The following is a 22,775-nucleotide window of genomic DNA, read 5'->3' on the forward strand; positions in this document are numbered from 1 at the left end:
CTCAAGGAAATAAAACTGCTGACTTGCTATCAATGCCTATATTTAAAGCACCTGTACAGGAACATTCAGCCCTGCACACAAATGATCACCATTTACATGTGAATTACCAAATTCTATGGAGGCAAGCTAAAGAAATTGTAGAAAACTGCAACATATGTGCACCGTTACAAAAAAGACTCACATAGCAGGAGCAAACCCAAGAGGCTTACAGTCTAACGAGCTTTGGCAAATGGATATAACTCAGATTTATTCCCAAGAAAACCTTATCTTCATGTTGTGGTGGACACTTATTCTCAATTTATGTGGGCAATTCCTATGTCTTCTCAAAAATCTAAGGCTGTTTGTAGTTTTCTTTTACAATATTTTTCTGTGATGGGTATTCCATATTCTTTTTTTATATTTAAATGACAGACATTTATTAGAATATTTAATGGCAAATCTTACACAATGATGTTTCAGGTACACAACGGCAAATCTTACACAATGATATTTAAGGTACACGGTGACAATAAATGAGGGCCTTTCCACCAGCAGTGTTGTCCTTCCTTCATCCCTGTTCCCAAGCATATATCCCTAACTCCCTCCTTATCCCCCAGAATGCTAGTGTATCTAAAAGCATACATGTTAGCACTAACATAAACCTTTTTTTTTTGCAGTTCTAGATATTTTTACTAGTGGTTTCTTAAATGTTTGGAGTCAAAGGAGCACTGTAAAACAATGTTAGTGTGGCAATTATTGTTTGCATGGGCCCACCAAAGTAGGGGGGTCATGGAAAGGAAAAACTTTGGCCGAAGTACAAGGGGACCCTACCCCTGAAGTTTCCTGACATAAGATCATTCCTAGTTTCCAGGCAAACTAGTTTGTCCAATCCTGGACATTGTCTGTAGTACCCATACAGTTATATTTTTCACAGTCTCTGTTGTTGATCTCAAGTTTCTGTATTGAAGGTCCTGGAATCTGTATATCCTACATTGAAGTCAGGATGGTGTGGAGTGGCATCTAATTTCAACTCGCAGTTAACGGGAAATACAGAAAGCCCCATCCAGTACACAGGTCTTTGTTGTTTTTTAAATCTTCTCAGTATTAAGGGAAGACTCTTTTGAGTAAATCGATGTCAAAGCAGCAGTAGGGTCTTCCATGGTAGAGGATTGCTTCCAGGTGATATCATAAACAATGTTGGATGTTTCATAAATGGCTTCCCTGGTTCAGGGGTGACTGGAAAATACCCAAACCTCTGAGGCCTGTGCCAGATCATCATGTCAATGTTCAGGCTTTGTAAGGTTCCATTGCACCACAAGATTTGTGTGTTCCTATCTCTATTAGATAAGAACTTATTTGTATGTATAGTATTTTCCATTTTAATGTGACCATGCAAACAAGGAATAATGCCACCTGGCATTATCAGCGCATAAGGGGGATGCAAGAACAAGTCCAACAATCCACATGACCTGATTCAAACATAAGAATTAAACTGAGGGACTCTATAGCCAGAATTCCTTATTGAACAGTTCACAGCGAGATTGGTGCCTATGGGGATGCTAGAACAAGTCCAACAATCCAATTGACTTGGTTCTTATTAAACATTAAATGGAGGGGACACTTCTACAAACATTCTTATTTAACAAATAACAAAGGGAAAGAAAGATAGAGAGGGACTCCTTCACCAAAATACCTTATTGAACAGTTCACAAAGAGGAGAAAAAATAAAAAGTGGGAAAAATAAACAATGTAACTTAAGACAGTGGACTCAATTGTCACTGTTCATGGGAACTAATCAAATACCTAGTATGGTAGCAACCACACTTACACAATGAAAGAAGGAAGAGGCCAAGAGGCAGCTTACAGTAAACAAGTAGGAAAAGAGTACTGGCCTCTTCCCAGCCTGAGAGTCCATCCTCTCATTTTTATTTTGAAAATATATGGTACCCCACCCAAACTGGTCTCTTCCTAAACTGAGAGTCAGTCCTCTCATTTTTATTTTAAATATATATGGTACGCACAGGGGCGCTAGCACCCGTGCGGTTTTTTAAATGGAGACCAATGAGAAAAAATACCAGTGAGTGTCACGATGTAATGTCCCGACATACACCAGTGCTGCATCGGCCAGCCATCCACCCCATGTGTGCCCCCTTTAGTGTTGGGAGAGAAAGGAAGAAAGCCTGTGGACCACGATAGAGTTCACCTGGGCTGGCAATCAGGGAAGGCCTGGAGTAGGGGGGGAAATAGAGGAATGGCTGGAGGCCTGACAAGCCTCCCAGCACCACCACCCCCAAGCTAGGGAGAATGACATCAGGCATTGGGTGTCCCCTAACCCCATACCTGAGAAAAGCTGGCCTCCAGGATCAAGGCACCAGAAGCCAGCTATCTGCCCAGTCCCTCCCTTTGCTCCTCCTCCCTAGTGTAGGGGAGAGCCTGGAGACCCCTAATGGAGTCCACCTGGAACCCACAGCAGGCCATCCGAGGTGGCACTCAGGTCAGGGGGTATTCCATATTCTATAAAAACTGATAATGGGCCAGCCTATGTTAGCAAAACTTTTGAATTTTTTGTAAAGAATGGCAGATATGACATCGAATGGAATTCCTTACAATTGTAGGGAACAGGCCATTGTAGAAAGGACTCACAAAACCTTAAAAACTCAATTACAAAAGAATAGAAAAAGAAGTTTACCACCAACGGATTTGCTATCTTTGACTCTTTTTTTGTTTGTTTTGTTTTGTTTTTGGGTTGCACTCAGCAGCACTCAGGGGTTACTCCTGCCTCTAAGCTCAGAAAATCACCCCTGGCAGACACGGGGGACCATATGGGATGCCAGATTCAAACCACTGTCCTTCTGCATAAAAGACAAGCACCTTACCTCCATGCTATCTCTCTGGCCTCTATCTTTGACTCTTATCACACTAAATTACTTAAACTTACCCCAAGGGGAAAGTTACACTGCAACAGAAAGACATTTTAAAGAAGATATTCAGAGACAAGAAACAACCCATAAACCTATTTGGATCAAGGAGGATGAAAAATGGATATCTGGATATCTTTTCCTGAGAGGAAGGGGTTATGCCTATGTTTCTACAAGTGACAACCCTCTCAAGAAATTCTGGGTTCAATTACACCTTGTTAGAAATTGGGCTAGGACAAATGATCAGGTTCAGACTATAAACTCCCCTTCAGAGCAAAAACAGAATACTCAAGACACTAACAACAGTAATATTGCTGAGGTCTCTGGGGCAGGGAACAAGGATTTAGCTGTCACACACCATACATTGAGTGAGACTGACGGTAGTGATAAACCCTTACACTCTGAGATGCAAAAGGAAAGACAGGAACCTGTCTTAACTAGGCTCCAAAATATAGAAAACTCTTGCTACATGAACTCATTATTGCAATGCTTGTATAATAATTCAGACTTGACTATATTTTTTATCAAGATCATTATAAAAAGGATATTAACAAGAAAAATCCAATGGGGCTTGAACGTAAATTAGCCAAAGAATTTGGTCAGCTCATCAAAACCATGGGAAATGGATTTCATAGATATATTAACCCTGAAAGCTTCAAAGTAACAATTGTTTTACTTAATGACTAGTTTGCTGGACACAATCAGCAGGATCCACACAAACTACTGATGTTTCTAATAGAGGGATTACATCAGGACTTGCTTACTGTAAATCAAGTGACAGATAAAAATATACATCTTATGGAAAATAAAAATTATGAACAATTTAGTCCAGAACACCAAAAGGCTCACAAATCTATTATTTATGATCGCTTTCAAGGACAATTCAAATCTATACTACAGTGTCTCACATGCCACCAAAAGTCTGAGGTTTATGAGACATTTGTTCATTTGCCTCTGGCTGTTACATTTACAGATAAATGTACATTACAGGAATGCCTCTCTGAATTTTTTAAAGAAGAAGAGTTAAGGATGACAACAAAGTTCTGTGCAACAGCTGCAAAACTAGAAGGGATTTTTCAAATAAAACGTATTTATGGAAACTGCCACCAGTACTTATAATACACTTGAAACGTTTTGCTTTTGATGGCAAACAAATAAAAAAATTTGCACACTTATGTGGATTTTCCTATAGAAGACCTCAATTTAGTAGAATTCAATTCAGAAAAAAAAGCAAGATTAAGAAATACAACTTATCATCAGTGTCAAACCATTATGGTAAAGTTCACTATGGACACTATACTTCATAATGTAAAATTGCTGCAAAACTACACTGGATCAATTTTGATGACAAGAAGATCAAAAAAGTCCCTAATACATTAGTGAAATCCACAGCAGCATACATCCTATTTTATACTTCTTAAAGATCTACAATGAACACCAGATAATCATTTCACTTCCTTATCTTTTGCTATTAATGCTCTATGATTCTTTCCACAGGCATGATCAATGAATAGGATTGAAAATCATGGTCCCCCAATGTGTTTCCTTGTATGGTGGATTTATGTCTTAATTTCATTATTGCTCTAGGTCTCAGTTAATCATGAAATCTTACCATTTAATTTAGTCAGGTTCACCTGAAAAAAAATTTCTCATCATATTAATGTTGTTTCTCTTTCTAGGTATACTCATTTAATAACTTTCACTCTTTTTATTTTAACATAATTGCTGTATTTCCCTCAATTTGGGTTTTAAGACGCTGACATAATGAAACTTTTAGGTGAACTGTCTTCACAGTGCTTCTCGTCTATGATTGACTATCATAGAGTTACTTTTATACAATAACTTTGTAAATATACTGTTATACACTTATAATAGAGTTTTCCATGTTTGTATTATACATGAAATTCTCTTTCAGATCTGCTCTGCTCTGCCATTAAAAATTTTTTTTTGAATTTGAAATGATCCATCTACTTGCCAGCTATTACATTTTAAAGCACTTTTAGTTGATTCAGCTGAATTCCTTTTTCTTTTGCTCTATTTTGGATTCTTTCCAACATATATTTTTGGTATGAGTGAGTGTTATGGCCATATTTTTTGTGAAGTCTGTATGTGTATGTCTTATTCAGTGTTTGTCTGTTTTGCATATTTTGTATATAGTTCCCTTTTTCCTAACTTTATCTCTCCCAATTTAGTCTTCCTTATCCTTCCTTCTCTCTTCCTAGTCCATAACATTTAATTTTCAGGATTCCCTTCACATGTGCAAATCATCTCCTTCACCCAAAACTACAAGCCTCCTGATCTAGGCCTGAGGAAGAAATCCATGACTGTTGGAGTTTTGTACCATGTTTGCTGCAAACTTGTTGGAAATGAAGCCACCTGGAATTTGTATCACAATGTAACTCCAGAAGAAAGATCCACAGATAGACCCACAGTCTCTGGATTCCAGTTAAACTGTGCTATCTGAATTTCTGGTTTTCCATCCACATCCACAGTGCTATTGTTGACCATTTCTACAATGCCTACCCCAAGATTGCACCGATCCCAAAGGAAATGTAGAAGCCCAACCAACTCATGATGGCAATGATGTAACGCTTGGGGATGCCCCAACACATGCATGACTGTACTGGCCTTCCTTCTTCATTCAGCTTGATGTTATCTTCTGTACCAGGCTTCAACCTGCTTTTCCAGACCCATCAAGTGTCTTTTGCCGGTCTCTTCGGAGTTCCAGACCCCTCATCTTTACAGATTGGTATTGGACTCTAGAAATTTCACCTTTTGTATTTTTCTTATAATTGTAATCCTTTGAATTTATATTTAGTTCTATACTTATTTTGACTATTGTAATTAATGTTTTTCTATTTTAGTTTTTAATCTTAGGAATTGATGCTGTATTACATTAGGGTTTTGCTTTCTTGAATTTAGGTTAGTGGGTTAGATATTGTTGTCTATAATTTCCTAAATGATGTTTTTGTCTGTTCTTAGGGGTTTTTTGTGTGGGCGCATCATAGGCGAAATACTAGGTTTATAGGAAGTTCTATCCATTTTGGATGGGCCCTCAAGTTTTTTATTTACACAGGGCGTTTCTTTGCCTTAAATATTTTGTTCTAGTTTGTGACTTAAGCTCCCATCTATAAATAATCGGCCGTACTTGGTACATCTATTTCAGACCTCATATGGACTTCTGCCTGGACTAAGAACTTGGATTAAGTTCAGATGCCTATTGATCATCATTGCAGTGGCCCCCACTGTGCAGGGGGGTATATGCTTCTTCCTCCAAAATAAGGGCCTAATTCAATGCCCGAATAGATGGACTTTCTGGTCTACCTAGACTTGAATGGAAAATGGGTCCGGGGAGATAGCATGGAGATAAGGCGTTTGCCTTTCATGCAGAAGGTCATTTGTTCGAATCTCGGTATCTCCTAGGAGCGATTTCTGAGCATAGAGCCAGTAGTAACTCCTGAGCGCTGCAGGGTGTGACCCAAAAACCAAATACTAAAACCCAACAACAACAACAACAACAATAACAACAGATAAAAAAAAAGTTGCTTCTTCTCGCCTGCTACAGAACCTTTCTGGCGTCTCTTCGAAGGATCTATGTCTACGGATTACAATTGGGCTTTCTGATTGCCCCGGGAGCTCCCCATCGCCTACTAGATCCTTGATCATTGAATTTAAGATTTTCCATTTGCTTTTCCAAGGGAGAACTTACTTGGAATTCTTCATCTTGTACGTCATAGATCTATCATCCCAGGAGCTTTAGTTGATTTCTTGACACATGTTTCTGGCTTTAAACACCCTGTGTTTAGGTTAGAAGTTTTTCTTTATATTTTCCTGTGATGCACTTATGCAAACAGCCGCTCTTTTATTATTGACTAGTTTTTCCTTTAATAATTGTAGACAATATTACTTACTTTTGTATATTTTTGTCTGTTTACTAAAAGCAAACAGGGAATAGTTGTATATGTAAACATTTTTATGGGATTATTATGTTACTGACCCTATTCTGATTGGTGATTGTGCCCTACCCTAGGGTATGACCCAGCATTCTTCTCCCACCCTAGGGTGGTACCTGATTCTGCTCCCACCACTGGGTGGTATCTGATACCACCATTGTGTGGTACCTGATGCTGGGGATAAAAGCAAGGGTCTGTGGAAGGTGAGGGGCTTTTTTCCTGGGGCCTATTCTTAGGCCTTTTGGCTTCAGCCTCTTCAAGGAATAAATAGCTGTTTTCTTCAGAAGCCTGATTGCCTGTTGGCTTTCTTCCTGCCACATTCACTTCAGAACCGCCGGCTGAACAGGGTAACAGATGTGTGGTCCGAGCTGGAGGAGAAAGGCCTCATCCTCCATCCCTCCTTCAGTCAACCTCATCAGGGGCTGATTTGCAACAGGTGCCTAATACATCTACCTGAGAAAATATACATAGCAAAACAATCAGCCTCATAACTCAGTTGAATACACAGTAAGAACTCAGGAAGGAATTCCACACAACTCAAGGGAATGTGTAGGACACACCTCAGAGTTTTCCTCAGAGGTCTTTTGTCTTCTTGTTCCAACCCTTGTACTCCAAATCATAGTAATGCTTAATCCATCGAGAAGTAATTTTATCTGAGATATAGTAGCCCACCCCAATTATTTGCCCCAAGTTATAGTGCATTTGTAGATCAGCTTCAAGTATTGCACTTGCTTGGAAATATCATTTTCACCTGAGTATTTCTTTAGAAACAGATGATTCCCAAAGTAAGTAACTTTAGTGACACATAATTTTAAAATTTTTCTCTTCTTTTTTTGATATTTATTGCTAAAGAAAAATTGTAAACTAGCAACATTAACTTTATAGCTTTAAATGAAGTGCAGAAAATCATAGCTTAACAGGTAATCAAGCTAACTCACAAAGGTTAAAATACTTCAAAAGTGGATTTTCCCTCTCATCATCTGTATATCCAAACATAACTTCAGCTGTATCTGATGTGATGGTATCAGTATAGACATTGTCATCAACACTGGGTCCACAGATATCTTCATTACTGCTATCAGTCTCATACAAAGCATAGAATATCGTGGGTTAAATAGTTCAGTGGCATAGAGTTCAGCTCAGCCGCCTACCACTTCAGCTCAGCAGTGACTTGTGGACTGAGCTGAAGCACCGCCCCCTCCAGAGGATGGCAGAAGATGACTGGAGACTACGTATATCTCTTCTTTTTAAAAGAATATTTTTTTTTGATTTTTGGGCCACACCCGGCGGTGCTCAGGGGTTACTCCTGGCTATCTGCTCAAAAATAGCTCCTGGCAGGCACGGGGGACCATATGGGACACTGGGATTCGAACCAACCACCTTTGGTCCTAGATCGGCTGCTTGCAAGGCAAACAACGCTGTGCTATCTCTCCGGGCCCCTTTTTAAAAATATTTTAAATTATTTAAACACCCTGGTTTACAAGGTTGTTCATAATATAGTTGGTTTTTTCACAGTTACGAAGTTGTTCATGATTGAGTTTTGGTACATATACATATATTGAGTTTCATTAAATACACAACACCTTTCAGCAGTGCACAATTCCATTCACCAATATCATCCTTCCCTCTGACCTCTCCCCTGCCTGCCTCTGTAACAGACATTTTTCTTTTTCTCTCTCTCTCCCTTTTTTCTTTATAGAACTGAAGGGAACAACAACAACAAAGCACAGCAGAACAGAGATCTTTTTTACTTCTATTGTATTTTGCCTCAGAGTAAGTATCCTGGCTTTAGCCATAAAGGTCCTGGGGAACTCTAAAATCCTAGAGAAACACTGAGCAGCCTTCTTACAAATGTAGACAAGAGTGGGGAGTGCCACATAACCACAGGCCTCTTTAAATAGAATGGGACTTTCATTTATTTATTTAAGTACAGTCAAGACAAATGGAGTTTTTTCCCGATGAACCCATAATCCTAATATAGTCTAAGGTCTACTCATTCTCTTCCTATTCAATGGTTACAACTTTTGAATGCAGAAACCCCTCTGCAAACCTGATTAAATCAGTAGAGCTTCTTCTAGAAAGTTATGAGTATTCATATTATATTGAAATATAAGATAATAAAGGATACCAATCACAAGTGTGCTGCTTGAAACATTTGCACACACTAAAGCCTTCCATAGTAACAGTGCCTAGATAAAAAGAGAACATTACCAACCCATTAGGATAGTCTCTTTCCCTTTTAGTTACTGGCCTACAAGGTAAATGTTACCCCATTTCTATTTGTAAGATTGTTTTCCCTGCTTTTAAATTTCAAATAAATGAAGTTGCAGTACATTTTTATCTTTGGGGTTTTAAAATTCAGCATTATATTTGTGAGTAGAGAATACTATTGTGTGTCATTACAGTGCCTTAATTTACATGTATATCCCATTGTATTAACATTTTATTTATCCATTCTGTTATTGATGGACACCTGGGGAGTTTTTCTTTGGACTATTGTGAATTACATTATCACATTTTATGCATATATTTTTAGAAATAAATCTTTGCATTTTGTTGACTATAAACCAAAACTATGTATGGAATGGCTTGTTTCTATAATAAGTATGTTCAGCCTTAGCATATAATGTTAATTTATATTTTAATTTTAGCAGTTAAATTCACTATTGTTTCAATGAATTTATGTCAGTTTTGACAAATGCATGGATTTATGTGCCTAGAACTACAAAAAACATTGAACAACAATTTTCCCAATTTCTTCATAGTGCTTTTTTATAATCACCCCTCACCTACTTTTTACCCTGAAAGATCACTAATCATTCTTTATAATTTTTTCTCAACAAAGCCATGTAAATGAAGTTATCTAGTACATATCTTTGTTGGACTGAGTTATCACATATAGCACAATTTATTTGAGATTGATTTATGTCATTAATATATTATTAGTGCATTCATTGCTTATTTTGAGTTAGTATTCCACTGTATGGATGTTTTGCAGTTTTCTAAATTTTGTCATCTACAAAAGACAGATGACTGATGATTTATCTCTAAAAACTTCATTTTCAAAAAATGTTTTCAAAAAATATGGCTGCTACAAAAAACAAGATCACAAATTACAGAAGACTGATTACAACAACAGTGATAGAACATAACTGCTAGAACCATAAAGAACGACACTATCCTAGGCTTCATCCTATGACTTGGGAAAATACCAAGATCTCTAATTAGAGGCCTGATTCTATCAGCCACAACTGAGCAGAAAGTTTTCTGGCACCAAAAGAAAGTCCTTGGGGTGTGAAAAGTAGATTGTATGGAGCCTGTAGTTATCCCCATGTAATTATGATTCAATGGCCTAAAATCCTGTATCTTCTAGGCCAAAGTACTTCCCTTTTTAATTTTTCCAATATTTACTGTGCCTATGCAAAATAAAAAACTAACTAAAAACAAAAAGAAAAAAATAACCTTGCCACACCAGCCCTTCTCCTTTTTTATTTTTTTTCTTTTTTCCCTTTTTTTTCCCTTTCATTTGGTCTCATGGTTATTGTTTGGTTGTTGCATTTGCTGCTGTGGTGCTTTTTGTAGTTGCTGGTTTTGCTCTTTTGTTTGATTTTTGTTTATCTTTGTGTTTTGTCTATTTGGTGGTGGTTGTTTTTTGTGGGTTTTTTGCTCTTATTTTTGTATAATTTTCTTCATTTCCCTTTCTTTTTTTTAAATTGATATTTATAGCCTGGAGACAGACTCCTCCCAGTTTGTTGTTTCTTGGTTTTGTGATTTATATTTTGTTTTTTGGGTTTTTTTATTTTTAATTTTTATTTTCTCTTTTCCAAACAAAACCACATAAATTGAATCATCTTGTTCTACCTCATAAATTGAGGGGGGGGGGGAAATAATGGATGGTACCAGAATCAAAAAGTCACATGGCCATTGAATAGAAATAAAAATGATCTGACTTAAACACCAAGCCCAAAGTCAACGACAACAGCATTGATATCCAATATGTAACAAGCTATAAACAGAGGGGATCAGTTATACTAGCAGTCCAGGGGGCAAAGGAGAGAGATGCTGGGAACAGGGTTGGAGGGAGGATAACACTGGTGGTGGGAATACCCCTGATTCATTGTTACTATGTACTTTAAATATTACTGTGAAAGACTTGTAATTCACGTTAATTACAACAAAAATTATTATAAAATGTATGGCTACTATAAACATTCATATACAGGGGTCCCTTTGAATATGTTTTCATTTATCTAGATTGTTTTTTAATTTTTTTATTTTTAGTTATGAGGACAAAGATGCAAAGAAAGAGGACAAGGTAAAGTTATAGTAGAAGGACAATCACCCATAACATAATTCTCAGAAGAAGTCCCCTTGCTGATATCTTAACTTTGAACTTTCAGCCAAAGAACATTAAGATAAATAAAACAGAATCCATGTAAAATTACTTTGTCCCTCAAATCCCCATATTGTAACACATTATAATATTTCTTAACAGCACACAAGGCAATCTAAAGCCATAAAACTTACGTAACTCCTTAAACCTTAGAGGCATAGTATTTTTTATATTTCCATGTACATGCATATTAGCTTAAGTTAACCATAAATTTTAAGTGGTTTTTTTTAAGGATTAGAGTCAAAGGAGCACAGTAAAAACGTGTTAGAGTGGCAATTGTTGTTTGCATAGGCCCACCAAAATATGAGGGGCATGGAAAGAAATAACCGTGGCCTAAATACAAAGAGACCTGACCGCTGAAGTTTCCTGGCATAAGACCAACTCTAGGCTCCAGGCAAGCTAAATTGTCCAATCCAAGACATTGTCCGTAGTGCCAATACACTTTTTACACAGTCTCTGTTGTTGGTATCATGTTTCTGTATTAAAGATCCTGGAATCTGCATATCCTACATTGAAGTCAGGATGTGGAGCATCCTCTCGTTTCACCTCACCATTAAAGGGCAATGCAGGAAGCCCTGTCCTGTAAGCAGGTCATTGTTGTTGTTAAGTCTTCTCAGTGTTAAGGGAAGTCTCTTTTGAGCAGGTCGATGTCTGAGCAGTGGTAGGTCTTCCGTGGTAGAAGATTGCTTCCAGGTGATGCTATAGACAAACCTGGATGTTTCGTGGATGGCTTCCCTGGTTCAGGGGTGAATGGAAAATGCTCTTTCTTCTGAGGCCTGTGCCAGGTCATTGTGTCAATGTTCAGGATGTAAGGTCCCTTTGCACTACAAGATTTGTGTATTCCAATCTTTATTAGATAGGATCTTATTTGTATGTATAGTACTTTCCCATTTGAATGTGCCTATGCAAAAAGGAGCAATGCCACGTGGTGCTATTGGTGCATATGGGGGCCAAAAGAACAAGTCCAACAATCCCCATGACACGGTTCAATCATAAGCATTAAACTGGGGGACTCTTTCACCAAAATTCCTTTTTGAACAGCTCAGAAAGAGAAGATAAAAAGTGGTTAGAATCGTCACTGTATAAGAGAATATTTAGTAAGACTTATAGCTGTCAGAGAAAAATACAAAATATTTGAAAGAAATACATGTCCATTTTATGTCTTTTGAAACAGTTTGGGGTTGCTACACACAATGCACGGCTTTGGTCTGTGATTAGGATTGTGCAATACTGAAGTTAAAAAGAGTAATGTGGGTTAGTGATGTTTGGGGGGGTGAGAGAGTTAAGGAGTAAAAATGAGTAAAAAGTTAGGGAGAAGGCCTTCCACATGGGGTCTCCCCCAACCCCATGACAGCTAGAGCTAGCCTCCAGCTCAAGAGAGGATAGAGAGAGAGCCGGAAGCCAGGATCTGCTTGCCCTACACCCTGTGCCCTTCCCACCCTAGAGCTGAGGGAAGGGCGGGCAAAGCTTGGGACCCCATCCAGGAAGTACTCCTCGACACCCACCTTGTCTGGCCGCGTGGGCTGCCACCCCAGAATGCCTGGAGTCCGGGGGCAGAAGAAGGGAAGTCTGGGGGCCTATCAAGGCTCCCAGCGCACCCAAGTTAGGGAGAAGGCCTTCCACATGGGGTCTCCCCCAACCCCATCTAGATTGTTTATTTGATATTTATCTTTATAATCAATGGAAAAAAATTTCAGGAGATGCCTGTTTCACTTAAAAATTATTTATCAGGAGGTCAGAGCGGTGGTGCAAGTGGTAAGGTGTCTGCCTTGTGTGTGTTAGCCTGTGACAAACTGCGATTAGATCCCTCAGCATCCCATATGGTACCCCAAGCCAGTAGCAATTTTTGAGCCCATAACCAGGAATAACCCCTGAGCGTCACCAGGTGTGGCTGAAAGAAACAAAAAATATTATTTATCAGGGGCAGGAGTGATAGCACAGTAGTAGGTCATTAGCCTTGCATGCAGCTGACACAGGACAGACCTCAGTTCAATCCCCCAGTTCAATCGTCCCATATGGTCCCCCAAGCAAGAAGCAATTTCTTTTTTTCTTTATTTAAACATCTTGATTACAAATATGATTGTGATTAGGTTTCAGTCTATAAAGAACACCCCTCTTCACCGGTGCAACATTACCAACACCAATGTCCCAAATCTCCCTCCATCCCACCCCACCCCCACCTGTACTCTAGACAGACTTTTCAGTTCCCTCATTCATTCACATGATTATGGTGGTTCTCAGTGTAATTATTTCTATAACTGCACAAAACACTCTTTGTGGTGAGCTTCATGAAGAGAGCTGGAAGTTCCAGCCCTCCTCTCATTGTATCTAAGGATTGTTGCAAAAATGACTATTATTTTTCTTAAAAGCCATAGATGAGTGAGAATATTCTGAGTCTCTCTCCCTCTGACTTATTTCACTCAGCATGATAGACTCCATGTATATCCATGTATAAGAATATTTCATGACTTCATCTCTTCTGACGGCTGCATAATATTCCATTGTGTATATGTGCCACAGTTTCTTTAGCCATTCATCTGTTGAAGAGCATCTTGGTTGTTTCCAGAGCCTGGCTATTGTGAATAGTACTGCAATAAATATAGGTGTGATGAAGGGGTTTTTGTAATATATTCTTGTGTTCCTAGGGTATATCCCTAGGAAAGGAATAGCTGGGTCGAATGGGAACTCAAATTTCAGATTTTGGAGGAATCTCCATATCGCTTTCCATAGAGGTTGGACTAGATGGCATTCCCACCAGCAGTGGATAAGAGTTCCTTTCTCTCCAGTCAGCACTAATTGTTCTCATTCTTTGTGATGTGTGCCAACCTCTGTGGTGTGAGATGGTATCTCATCGTTGTTTTGATTTGCATCTCCCTGATGATCAGTGATGAGGAGCATTTTTTTCATGTGCCTTTTGCCCATTTGTATTTATTTTTTCTCAAAGTGTCTGTTCATTTCTTCTCCCCATCTTTTGATGGGATTAGGTGAATTTTTCTTGCAAAGTTCTGTCAGTGCCCTGTATATTTTGGATATTAGTCCCTTATCTGATGGGTATTGGGTGAATAGTTTCTCACACACGGCTCTTGTGTCCTGGGCACTATTTCTTTTGAGGTGCAAAAGCTTCTCAGCTTAATGTATTCCCATCTGTTTATCTCTGTTTCTACTTGTTTGGAGAGTGCAGTTTCCTCCTTGAAGATGCCTTTAGTCTCAATGTCATGGAGTGTTTTACCTACTTGTTGTTCTATATACCTTATGGTATCAGGTCTGATATCTAGGTCCTTAATCCATTTGGATTTTACCTTCATACATGATGTTAACTAGGGGGTCTATGTTTGCGTTTTTTGCAAGTGGCTAACCAGTTCTGCCAGCACCACTTGTTGAAGAGGTTTTCCCTGCTCCACTTAGGATTTCTTGCACCTTTGCCAAAGATTAGGTGATTGTTTGTCTGGGGAACATTGTCTAAGAACTCAAGTCCATTCCACTGATCTGAGGATCTGTCTTTATTCTAATACCATGCAGTTTTAATAATTATTGCTTTGTAGTACAGTTTACAGTTGGGGACTGTAATGCGTCCCATTTTCCTTTTCCCTAGGAGGGCTTTAGCTATTCGAGAGTATGCATTATTCTAGATGAACTTCATAAGTCTTTGATCCACTTCTGTGAAGAATGTCATGTGTATCTTTAGAGGGATTGCATTAAATCTGTACAATGCTTTGGGGAGTATTGCCATTTTAATGATGTTAATCCTGCCAATCCATGAGCAGGGTATATGTTTCAATTTTCATGTGTCCTCTCTTCTTTCTTGGAGTAGGGCTTTATATTTTTCTTTGTATAGGTCTTTCATGTCTTTGGTCAAGTTGACTCCAAGATATTTGACTTTCAGTGGCACTGATGTGAATGGATTGCCTTCTTGACTTCAATCTCTTCCCTATTATTATTGGTGTATAAAAAGTCCATTGATTTCTGTGTCTTAATTTTGTAGCCTGCCACCTTACTATATGAGTCTTTTGTTTCAGGAAGTTTTTTGGTAGTCTTCAGGGTTTTCTAAGTAGAGTATTATGTCATCTGCATGCAGTGAGAGCTTGACTTCTTCCTTTTCTATCTGGATTCCCTTGATATCTTTTTCTTGCCTGATCGCTATAGCAAGCACGTCCAGTACTATACTGAAGAGGAGTCATGAGAGTGGACAGCCTTGTTTTGTACCAGAATTTGAGGAAAGGCTTTTAGTTTTTCTCCATTGAGGATAATTTTTGCCATTGACTTGTGGTAGATGGCTTCAACTAGATTGAGAAAGGTTTCCTTTCATTCCCATCTTGCTGAGAGTTTTGATCAAGAATGGGTGTTGGACCTTATCAAATGCTTTCTCTGCGTCTATTCCTATGATCATGTAAATTTTATTTTTTATTGTTTATGTTATGTATGATGTTGATAGATTTACATATGTTAAACCATCCTTGCATTTCTGGGATGAAACCTACTTGCTTGTAGTGTATGATCTTCTTAATGATGCATTGGATCCTATTTGCCAGGATTTTGTTGAAGATCTTTGCATCAGCATTCATCAGGAATATTGGTCTGTAATTTTCTTTTTTGGCAACATCTCTGTCTGGTTTTGGTATCAAGGCAATGTTTCCTTCATAAAAGCTGTTTGGGAGTGTTCCCGTTTTTTCAATTTCATGGAAGAGCCCGTCTAGGATTGGTAGTAGCTCTTCTTGAAAGTTTTGAAAGAATTCATTAGTAAATCCATCTGGGCCTGGGCTTTTCTTTTTGGGCAGATGTTTGATTACAGTTTCAATTTCCTCTATAGTGATGGGGTATTTAGATATGCTATATCGTTCTTACTTAACTGTAGAAGGTTCTAAGTGTCCAAGAATGTATCCATATCTTCTAGGTTCTCATGTTTAGTAGCATAAAGTTTCTCAAAGTATTCTCTGATTACCCTTTCTATCTCTGCAATATCTGTTGTGATCTCCCCCTTTTCATTTCTAATATGGGTTATCAGGTTTCCTTTCTTTCTTTGTTAGGTTTGCCAGTGGTCTATCAATCTTGTTTATTTTTTCAAAGAACCAACTTCTGCTTTCTTTGATCTTTCGGATTGTTTTTGGGTTTCCACTTCGTTGATTTCTGCTCTCAGCTTTGTTATTCCCTTCTGTCTCCCGATTTTTGGTTCCTTTTGTTGAGCACTTTCTAATTCTATGAGTTGCCTCATTATGCTGTTCAGGTATGCCCCTTCTTCCTTCTTGATTTGTGCTTGCAAAGCTATAAAATTTCCTCTCAGGACCATTTTTGCTGTGTCCTATAGATTCTGGCAGTTTGTGTCTTCATTATTTTTTGTTTCCTGGAAAGTTTTGATTTCCTTTTTGATTTCATCTCGGACCCATGGTTGTTCAGTAGCAGGCTGTTTAATTTCCAATTGTTAAAGTTTTCTTCTGTGTGCCTTTGTAGTTCACATCTAATTTCAGAGCCTTATGGTCAGCAAAGGTAGCCTGTAATATTTCTATCCTCTTAATTTTATGGAGGTATGCTTTATGTGTCGGAATGTAGTCTATCCTGGAGAATGACCCATGTACATTGGAGAAGAATGTGTATCCAGGTTTTTTTGGAGTGGAGTGTCCTATATATATCTACTAGTCCTCTTTCTTTCATTACTCTTTTCAGGGCTAGTATGTTTTTGTTGGGTTTCAGTCTGGTTGACCTACCAAGTGTTGACAGGACTGTGTTGAGGTCTCCCAAAATTATTGTGTTATTATTGATGTCTTATTTCAGATTTCTCAGAAATTGTATTAGATAATTTGCTGGTCTCTCATTGGGTGTATATATGTTTAATATTCTGATTACTTCCTGTTGCAAATATGCATTTAGTACATAGTGTCCATCTTTGTCCCTTACCACTTTTCTGAGTATAAATTTGGTGTCATCATATATTAATATGGCTACCCCAGCTTTTTAGAAGGTGTTGTTTGCTTGGATGATTTTCCTCCAGCTTTGATTTTGAGTCTATGTTTGTTCTGACTATTCAGGTGTGTTTCTTGTAGGCAGCACAAGGTTGGATTAATCTTTTTGATCCATTTGTCACTCTGTGTCTTTTAATTGGTGAATTTAGTTCATTGACATTGAGGGAGATGATTGGCATAGGATTAAATGTCATCTTTGTAGATAAGTTTGTTGTGTTTGTTAGTCTCTCTTGTCTTATAGTAGACCTGTCAGTTTTCCCTTTAAGGCTGGTTTTTCGTCTGTGATGTTTCTGAGCTGTTTTTTATCCATGAAACTATGTATATTTCCTTCAAACCTGAACGTGTGTTGGGCTGGGTGCAATATTCTCAGTGAGGCGTTCATTTCATTCAGTCTTGTCACAATATTCCACCACTGTTTTCTGGCTTTGAGAGTTTTTTGTGACATGTCTGTTGTAAGTCTTAGAAATGCTCCTTTGAATGTAATTTCCCTTTTTGATCTTGCTGCTTTCAGTATTCTATCTCTATCTGTGGGATTTGTCATCGTAACGAGGATGTGTCTTGGGGTGTTTTTCTTTGGGTCTCTTTTAGCTGGTACTCTTTGGGCATGCAGGATTTGATTGCATGTAGTCTTTAACTCTGAGAGTACCTCTTTGATGATGTCTTTGACAGTTGATCCTTCCTGGAGATCTCCTACCTGGGCCTCTGGTACTCCACTGATTCTTTTTTTCCCTGTAAATAAAACTTTTATGTTTTTAATTAATTTTTATTTTTAATTATGAGAGCAAAAATGTAAACAAAGAGGACAAGGTAAAGTTACAGTGGAAGGACAATCACCCATAAACAGATTTCTCAGTAGTCCAATTGCTGATATCTTATCTTTGAGCTTTCAGCCAAAGAACATTAAGAAAAATTAAACAGAACCCATGTACAATTACTTTGTCCCTCAAGTCCCCAGATTGTAGTACAAAATATTTTTAGCAGCACACAAAGCAACCTAAATCCATAAAACTTATGTATCTCTTTAAAAAAAATGAAGGCAAAGTACTTTTTCACATTTCCATGAACATGCATATTAGTTTAAGTTAACCTCAAAAGTTTAGGTGGGTTGCTTTTTTTTAAGGATTAGAGTCAAAGAAGCACAGTAAAAACGGTGTTAGAGTGGCAATTATTCTTTGTGTAGGCCCACTAAAATATGAGGGACATGGAAAGAAAAAGAATTGGCCTAATTACAAGGAGACCATACCCCTGAAATTTCCTGGCACAAGACCAATTCTAGGCTCCAGGCAAACTAGTTTGTCCAATCCAGGTCATTGTCTGTAGTGCCAGTACACTTTTATTTTTCACACAGTCTTTGTTATTGGTATCATGTTTTTGTATTAAAGATCCTGGAATCTGCATATCCCACATTGCAGTGAGGATGGTGCAGAGTGTACCCTAGTTTCACCTCACAATTAAAGGGCAATGCAGAGAACTCTGTCCTGTAAGCAGGTTGTTGTTGTTGTCCAGTCTTCTTAGTGTTAAGGAAAGTGTCTTTTGAGCAGGTCGATGTCAGAGCAGTGTAGGTCTTCCCTGATAGAGGATTGCTTCCAGGTGTTGTTATAAAAAAAACCTTGGATGTTTCACAGATAGCTTCCCTGGTTCAGGGGTGAATGGCAGATGCCCATTCTTCTGAGGCCTGTGCCAGGTCATTATATCAATGTTCAGGGTGTAAGGTCCCATTGCACTACATGATTTGTGTGTTCCAATCTGTATTAGATAAGAACTTATTTGTATGTGCCTATGGAAGCAAGGAACAATGCCACGTGTTGTTATCAGCACATATGGGGGCCATAAGAACAAGTCCAACAATCCCCATGACATGGTTCAATCATAAGCATTAAACTGAGGGACTCTTCCACCAAAATTCCTTATTGAACAGCTCACAAAGAGAAGACAAGATAAACAGTGGATAGAATCTTCATGGTAAAAGATTATTTAGAAAGAGTTATAGCTGTTAAAGAAAATCACATAAAATATTCAAAAGACATATGTGTCCATTTTATGTCTTTTGAAATAGTTGGGGGTTGTTAAATCCAATGCACGACTTTGGTCTGTTATTAGGACTGTGTAGTACTGAAGTTAAAAGGGTGAATGTGGGGTACTAATTGTTGGGGGTGAGAGAGTTTAGGAGTAATAATGAGCTTTGTAGGGGTGTGCAAAAGGACAGAATCTGTTGGGGCAGGAGGTTGGTCTTGGTGCCTACAAATTAAAGAACTGAAGGTAAAGAGGGTTAATTGAGGGGAAGATAACGAATCCGGATTGAGAGATGAGGGAGTAGAGGGGGTTCTGGTGTGGGGGAGGTGAAATATATCAGAGGGGCTATATACATTGTATAGATGAATTGTTTATGGATTAGGCTTGGCAGTCAAAGAGGACCACTGTATAAAAGTCACACCTACATATACACTGATTTCAGAGGCCTATTTGAATATTATCCTCCAAATCTAGGGAATTCTATTTTTTCCTAGAAACAGTCGAAAATTAAGAATATTTTTGGTGTTGTTAAAATGTATGTATGTTGCTTTTGAAAATGAATACTAGTAACAAAAAAACTCTGGAATGGGATTCAGTATGCATAGGGGAGAGATTTCTCTCCCCCAACCTCCAATGATTCTTATGTTGTTTCTGTTGAGTTTATCAAAGACTTCTATTTTAATCTGTTCACATTCCCTGAGTACTTTTTCCATTGCTGGATCATTTGTATTAAGGTTCTTTTCCAATTTCTTCTGCTGTGTTGAGATTTTCTGCATCTCATCTTCCAGCACGCCAATTCTGTTCTCAGCTGCTGTTACCCTGCTAGCAAGGCCATCCACTGAGGTTTTTAGTTGAGCTACCGTGTTTTTCAGATCTGTTATTTCAGTTTGGAGTTTTCTGATTTCTGTCTTTGTGTGCTGTTCAGAACGATCTATGCTTTCTTTGAGTTCTACAAATATCTTCCTTATTTCTATTATAAAGTTCTTATACGAGAGGTTAATCAAATGGATGTAATTTTTTAGGTCATTCATGCTATTGTCTTCATTCTCTGTGCATAGTTTTTGTCTGTGAGGTTTCCCCATTGTCACACTTGTAGTGTGATTTTTCCTGTGTGTTGTGGTGGGGTTCATTAGTTAGAAAGAGTGTGAGGCCAGGAAATGAAGCGCAGTGGCCATGCTCTTCTGGAGCCGCTTTGAGAGCTAGTTTTCTGGACCATTTTTGGCCCATTCCCAAGAGGTTCAGGAGACAGTACAGGGGAAAAACGCACACAGGCAGCACTTACAGTTTCTCATAGTAGGGAAGGACTGGGCGGGCATAGATATTCCCAGCCTGATGTCACAAACAGAAGACTTGCCTTTCTGCAGATTACTGTGAATAGCTGGTTTTTATGGTCAGACACAGTTCCATGGAGTTCCGGTACTTGGATGAACCTTTGGGAGACGTATTTTTCTGGGCCCTTTTCGGCCCCCTCCCAAGAGGTTCAGGAGACAGGACAGTGGAAAAACACACAGAGGCAACACTTAAAGTTTCTTTTTTTTTAAATATTTTTATTTAAACAAATATATTACATACATGATTGTTTTTGGGTTTCAGTCATGTAAAGAACACCTCCCATCACCAGTGCAACATTCCCATCACCAATGTCCCAAATCTCCCTCCTCCCCACCCAACCCCAGCCTGTACTCTAGACAGTCTTTCTATTTCCCTCGTACATTCTCATTATTAGGATAGCACAAAACGTAGTTATTTCTCTAACTAAACTCATCCCTGTTTATGGGAAGCTTCATGAGGTGAGCTGTAACTTCTAGCTCTTTTCTCTTTTGTGTCTGAAAATTATTATAGCAAGAATGTCTTTTATTTTTCTTAAAACCCATAGATGAGTGAGACCATTCTGCATCTTTCTCTCTCAATATCTGACATTTCACTCAGCATAATAGATTCCATGTACATCCATGTATAGGAAAATTTCATGACTTCATCTCTCCTGACAAGTGCAGAATATTTCATTGTGTATATGTACCACAGTTTCTTTAGCCATTCATTTGTTGAAGGGTATCTTGGCTGTTTCCAGAGTCTTGCTATGGTAAATAGTGCTACAATGAATATAGGTGTAAGGAAGGGAGTTTTATATTGTATTTTTGTGTTCCTAGGCTATATTCCTAGGAGTGGTATAGCTGGATCGTATGGGAGCTCGACTTCCAGTTTTGGGAGGAATCTCCATATCGCTTTCCATAAAGGTTCAACTAGATGGCATTCCCACCAGCAGTGGATAAGAGTTCCTTTCTCTCCACATCCCCGCCAACACTGTTTATTCTCATTCTTTGTGATGTGTGCCAATCTTTGAGGTGTGAGGTGGTACCTCATAGTTGTTTTGATTTGCATCTCCCTGATGATTAGTATGGAGCATTTTTTCATATGTCTTTTGGCCATTTGTATTTCTTCTTTGTCAAAGTGTCTGTCCATTTCTTCTCCCCATTTTTAGATGAGATTAGATGTTTTTTTCTTGTAAATTTCTATCAGTGCCTTGTACATTTTGGAGATTAGCCCCTTTTCTGATGAGTATTGGATTAATAGTTTCTCCCACTCAGTGAGTGGCTCTTGTATCCTGGGCACTATTTCTTTTGAGGTGCAGAAGCTTCTCAGCTTTATATATTCCCATCTGTTAATCTCTGCTTTCACTTGCTTGGAGAGTGCAGATTCCTGTTTGAAGATGCCTTTAATCTCAATGTCCTGGAGTGTTTTACCTACGTGTTGTTCTATTTATCTTATGGTTTCGGGTCTAATATCGAGATATTTCATCCATTTGGATTTAACCTTAGTACAAGATGTTAGCTGGGGGTCTAAGTACAATTTTTGCAAGTGGCTAGCCAGTTGTGCCAACACCACTTGTTGAAGAGGCTTTCTTTGCTCCATTTAGGATTTCTTGCTCCTTTATCAAAAATTAGGTGAATGTATGTCTGGGGAACATTCTCTGAGTATTCAAGCGTATTCCACTGATCTGAGGGCCTGTCTTTATTACAATACCATGCCGTTTTGATAACTATTGCTTTGTAGTACAGTTTAAAGTTGGGGAATGTAATTCCACCCATATTCTCTTTCCCAATAATTGCTTTAGCTATTCTGGGGTTTTTATTGTACCAAATGAATTTCAAAAGTGCCTGATCCACTTCTTTGAAAAATGTCATGGGTATCTTTAGAGGGATCGCATTAAATCTGTACAATACTTTGGAGAATATTGCCATTTTAATGCTGTTAATCCTGTGAATCTATGAGCAGGGTATGTGCTTCCATTTCCGCATGTCCTCACTTAATTCTTGGAGCAGAGTTTTATAGTTTTCTTTTACAGATCCTACACATTTTTAGTCAAGTTGATTCCAAGATATTTGAGTTTGTGTGGCACTATTGTGAATGGGGTTGTTTTCTTAATGTCCATTTCTTCCTTAGTATTATTGGTGTATATAAAAAGGTCATTGATTTTTTTGGTGTTAATTTTGTAGCCTGCTACCTTGCTATATGAGTCTATTGTTTGTAGAAGCTTTTTGGTAAAGTCTTTAGGGTTTTCTAA

The sequence above is a fragment of the Suncus etruscus genome, chromosome X (assembly GCF_024139225.1).
Source record: "Suncus etruscus isolate mSunEtr1 chromosome X, mSunEtr1.pri.cur, whole genome shotgun sequence".
Classification (NCBI taxonomy): Eukaryota; Metazoa; Chordata; class Mammalia; order Eulipotyphla; family Soricidae; genus Suncus; species Suncus etruscus.